Genomic DNA, 6,000 nt, shown 5'->3' with positions numbered 1-6,000 from the left:
GCACCAGAATTCTTTTGTACAAGTTTGGAGTCATTTTGACAATTTTGACCGAAATCCAATTCCTTAAAAAGCCCATATCTTGGACAAGGAAGAAACTAAAGAGCTCAAAAAATACACAAACACACTCTGGGGGGCACGATGATTTATTGGTATGAGTTTAAAGAAAATTTAAATTTTGGTCATTTTTTTCAGAGGAGGTAAGGGGGGACCCTTATCCACTTTGACTTTTTTTTGGATGGGCCAAATCTTGGCATAGAAAACACATAAAAAGCCGCAAATTCACACACAACATCCCCATGGCACCAGGATTCTTTGGTGCAAGTTTGGAGTCATTTTGACAATTTTGACCGAAATCCAATTCCTTTAAAAGCCCATATCTTGGACAAGGAAGAAGCTAAAGAGCTCAAAAAATCCACACACACACTCTGGGGTGCACGATGATTCATTGGTATGCGTTTAAAGAAAATTTAAATTTTGGTAATTTTTTTATGAGGAGGTAAGGGGGGACCCTTATCCACTTTGACTTTTTTATGGATGGGCCATATCTTGGCCTAGGAAACACACAAAAAGCCCCAAATTCACACACAACATCCCCATGGCACCAGAATTCTTTTGTACAAGTTTGGAGTCATTTTGACAATTTTGACCGAAATCCAATTCCTTAAAAAGCCCATATCTTGGACAAGGAAGAAACTAAAGAGCTCAAAAAATACACAAACACACTCTGGGGGGCACGATGATTTATTGGTATGAGTTTAAAGAAAATTTAAATTTTGGTCATTTTTTTCAGAGGAGGTAAGGGGGGACCCTTATCCACTTTGACTTTTTTTTGGATGGGCCAAATCTTGGCATAGAAAACACATAAAAAGCCGCAAATTCACACACAACATCCCCATGGCACCAGGATTCTTTGGTGCAAGTTTGGAGTCATTTTGACAATTTTGACCGAAATCCAATTCCTTTAAAAGCCCATATCTTGGACAAGGAAGAAGCTAAAGAGCTCAAAAAATCCACACACACACTCTGGGGGGCACGATGATTCATTGGTATGAGTTTAAGGAAAATTTAAACTTTGGTCATTTTTTTCAGAGGACGTAAGGGGGGACCCTTATCCACTTTGACTTTTTTTTGGATGGGCCATATCTTGGCATAGGAAACACATAAAAAGCCCCAAATTCACACACAACATCCCCATGGCTCCAGGATTCTTTGGTGCAAGTTTGGAGTCATTTTGACAATTTTGTCCCATTTCCAATTCCTTAAAAAGCCCATATCTTGGACAAGGAAGAAGCTAAAGAGCTCAAAAAATCCACACACACACTCTGGGGGGCCAGTGATTCATTGGTATGAGTTTAAAGAAAATTTAAATTTTGGTCATTTTTTTCAGAGGACTTAAGGGGGGACCCTTATCCACTTTGACTTTTTTTTGGATGGGCAATATCTTGGCCTAGGGAACACACAAAAAGCCCCAAATTCACACACAACATCCCCATGGCACCAGGATTCTTTTGTACAAGTTTGGAGTCATTTTGACAATTTTGACCGAAATCCAATTCCTTCAAAAGCCCATATCTTGGACAAGGAAGAAGCTAAAGAGCTCAAAAAATCCACACACACACTCTGGGGGGCCAGTGATTCATTGGTATGAGTTTAAAGAAAATTTAAATTTTGGTCATTTTTTTCAGAGGACTTAAGGGGGGACCCTTATCCACTTTGACTTTTTTTTGGATGGGCAATATCTTGGCCTAGGGAACACACAAAAAGCCCCAAATTCACACACAACATCCCCATGGCACCAGGATTCTTTTGTACAAGTTTGGAGTCATTTTGACAATTTTGACCGAAATCCAATTCCTTCAAAAGCCCATATCTTGGACAAGGAAGAAGCTAAAGAGCTCAAAAAATCCACACACACACTCTGGGGGGCACGATGATTCGTTGGTATGAGTTTAAAGAAAATTTAAATTTTGGTCATTTTTTTCAGAGGACTTAAGGGGGGACCCTTATCCACTTTGACTTTTTTTTGGATGGGCAATATCTTGGCCTAGGGAACACACAAAAAGCCCCAAATTCACACACAACATCCCCATGGCACCAGGATTCTTTTGTACAAGTTTGGAGTCATTTTGACAATTTTGACTGAACTCCAATTCCTTAAAAAGCCCATATCTTGGACAAGGAAGAAGCTAAAGAGCTCAACAAATCCACACACACACTCTGGGGGGCACGATGATTCATTGGTATGAGTCTAAAGAGAATTAAAATTTTGGTCATTTTTTTCAGAGGAAGTAAGGGGGGAACTTTGACTCTTTTTTGGATGGGCCATATCTTGGCCTAGGGAACACACAAAAAGCCCCAAATTCACACACAAGATCCCCATGGCACCAGGATTCTTTAGTGCACGTTTGGAGTCATTTTGGCAATTTTGACTGAAATCCAATTCCTTTAAAAGCCCAAATCTTGGACAAGGAAGAAACTAAAGAGCTCAAAAAATACCCACACACACTCTGGGGGGCACGATGATTCATTGGTATGAGTTTAAAGAAAATTATAATTTTGGTAATTTTTTTCAGAGGAGGTAAGGGGGGACCCTTATCCACTTTGACTTTTTTTTGGATGGGCCATATCTTGGCATAGGAAACACATAAAAAGCCCCAAATTCACACAAAACATCCCCATGGCACCAGGATTCTTTGGTGCAAGTTTGGAGTCATTTTGACAATTTAGTCCCAATTCCAATTCCTTAAAAAGCCCATATCTTGGACAAGGAAGAAGCTAAAGAGCTCAAAAAATACACAAACACACTCTGGGGGGCACGATGATTCATTGGTATGAGTTTAAAGAAAATTTAAATTTTGGTCATTTTTTTCAGAGGAGGTAAGGGGGGACCTTTATCCACTTTGACTTTTTTTTGGATGGGCCATATCTTGGCATAGGAAACACATAAAAAGCCCCAAATTCACACAAAACATCCCCATGGCACCAGGATTCTTTGGTGCAAGTTTGGAGTCATTTTGACAATTTTGACTGAAATCCAATTCCTTTAAAATCCCATATCTTGGACAAGGAGGAAGCTTAAGAGCTCAAAAAATCCACACACACAGTCTGGGTTGCACGATGATTCATTGGTATGCGTTTAAAGAAAATTTAAATTTTGGTCATTTTTTTCAGAGGAGGTAAGGGGGGACCCTTATCCACTTTGACTTTTTTTTGGATTGGCCATATCTTGGCATAGGAAACACATAAAAAGCCCCAAATTCACACACAACATCCCCATGGCACCAGGATTCTTTGGTGCAAGTTTGGAGTCATTTTGACAATTTTGACTGAAATCCAATTCCTTTAAAATCCCATATCTTGGACAAGGAGGAAGCTTAAGAGCTCAAAAAATCCACACACACAGTCTGGGTTGCACGATGATTTAGTGGTATGCGTTTAAAGAAAATTTAAATTTTGTTCATTTTTTTCAGAGGAGGTAAGGGGGGACCCTTATCCACTTTGACTTTTTTTTGGATGGGCCATATCTTGGCATAGGAAACACATAAAAAGCCCCAAATTCACACACAACATCCCCATGGCACCAGGATTCTTTGGTGCAAGTTTGGAGTCATTTTGACAATTTTGACTGAAATCCAATTCCTTTAAAAGCCCATATCTTGGACAAGGAAGAAGCTAAAGAGCTCAAAAAATCCACACACACACTCTGGGGTGCACGATGATTCATTGGTATGCGTTTAAAGAAAATTTGAATTTTGGTCATTTTTTTATGAGGAGGTAAGGGGGGACCCTTATCCACTTTGACTTTTTTTTGGATGGGCCATATCTTGGCCTAGGGAACACACAAAAAGCCCAAAATTCACACACAACATCCCCATGGCACCAGGATTCTTTGGTGCAAGTTTGGAGTCATTTTGACAATTTTGACTGAAATCCAATTCCTTTAAAAGCCCATATCTTGGACAAGGAAGAAGCTAAAGAGCTCAAAAAATCCACACACACACTCTGGGGGGCACGATGATTCATCGGTATGAGTTTAAAGAAAATTTAAATTTTGGTAATTTTTTTCAGAGGAGATAAGGGGGGACCCTTATCCACTTTGACTTTTTTATGGATGGGCCATATCTTGGCCTAGGAAACACACAACAAGCCCCAAATTCACACACAACATCCCCATGGCACCAGCATTCTTTTGTACAAGTTTGGAGTCATTTTGACAATTTTGACCGAAATCCAATTCCTTAAAAAGCCCATATCTTGGACAAGGAAGAAACTAAAGAGCTCAAAAAATACACAAACACACTCTGGGGGGCACGATGATTTATTGGTATGAGTTTAAAGAAAATTTAAATTTTGGTCATTTTTTTCAGAGGAGGTAAGGGGGGACCCTTATCCACTTTGACTTTTTTTTGGATGGGCCAAATCTTGGCATAGAAAACACATAAAAAGCCGCAAATTCACACACAACATCCCCATGGCACCAGGATTCTTTGGTGCAAGTTTGGAGTCATTTTGACAATTTTGACCGAAATCCAATTCCTTTAAAAGCCCATATCTTGGACAAGGAAGAAGCTAAAGAGCTCAAAAAATCCACACACACACTCTGGGGTGCACGATGATTCATTGGTATGCGTTTAAAGAAAATTTAAATTTTGGTCATTTTTTTATGAGGAGGTAAGGGGGGACCCTTATCCACTTTGACTTTTTTTTGGATGGGCCATATCTTGGCCTAGGGAACACACAAAAAGCCCCAAATTCACACACAACATCCCCATGGCACCAGGATTCTTTGGTGCAAGTTTGGAGTCATTTTGACAATTTTGACTGAAATCCAATTCCTTTAAAAGCCCATATCTTGGACAAGGAAGAAGCTAAAGAGCTCAAAAAATCCACAAACACACTCTGGGGGGCACGATGATTCATCGGTATGAGTTTAAAGAAAATTTAAATTTTGGTAATTTTTTTCAGAGGAGGTAAGGGGGGACCCTTATCCACTTTGACTTTTTTATGGATGGGCCATATCTTGGCCTAGGAAACACACAACAAGCCCCAAATTCACACACAACATCCCCATGGCACCAGGATTCTTTGGTGCAAGTTTGGAGTCATTTTGACAATTTTGACCGAAATCCAATTCCTTTAAAAGCCCATATCTTGGACAAGGAAGAAGCTAAAGAGCTCAAAAAATCCACACACACACTCTGGGGGGCACGATGATTCATTGGTATGAGTTTAAGGAAAATTTAAACTTTGGTCATTTTTTTCAGAGGACGTAAGGGGGGACCCTTATCCACTTTGACTTTTTTTTGGATGGGCCATATCTTGGCATAGGAAACACATAAAAAGCCCCAAATTCACACACAACATCCCCATGGCACCAGGATTCTTTGGTGCAAGTTTGGAGTCATTTTGACAATTTTGACCGAAATCCAATTCCTTTAAAAGCCCATATCTTGGACAAGGAGGAAGCTTAAGAGCTCAAAAAATACACAAACACACTCTGGGGGGCACGATGATTCATTGATATGCGTTTGAAGAAATATAAATTTTGGTCATTTTTTTCAGAGGAGGTAAGGGGGGACCCTTATCCACTTTGACTTTTTTTTGGATGGGCCATATCTTGGCATAGGAAACACATAAAAAGCCCCAAATTCACACACAACATCCCCATGGCTCCAGGATTCTTTGGTGCAAGTTTGGAGTCATTTTGACAATTTTGTCCCATTTCCAATTCCTTAAAAAGCCCATATCTTGGACAAGGAAGAAGCTAAAGAGCTCAAAAAATCCACACACACACTCTGGGGGGCCAGTGATTCATTGGTATGAGATTAAAAAAAATTAAAATGTTGGTCATTTTTTTTAGAGGAGGTAAGGGGGGACCCTTATCCACTTTGACTTTTTTTGGATGGGCCATATCTTGGCCTAGGAAACACACAACAAGCCCCAAATTCACACACAACATCCCCATGGCACCAGGATTCTTTGGTGCAAGTTTGGAGTCAT

The sequence above is a fragment of the Genypterus blacodes genome, unplaced genomic scaffold (genome assembly GCF_046128005.1).
Source record: "Genypterus blacodes isolate CSIRO-AG114 ecotype Tasmania unplaced genomic scaffold, CSIRO-AGI_Gbla_v1 ptg000003l_1, whole genome shotgun sequence".
Taxonomy (NCBI): Eukaryota; Metazoa; Chordata; class Actinopteri; order Ophidiiformes; family Ophidiidae; genus Genypterus; species Genypterus blacodes.
The sequence above is the reverse complement of the archived record's forward strand: the minus strand, read 5'-3'. Positions refer to the sequence as shown.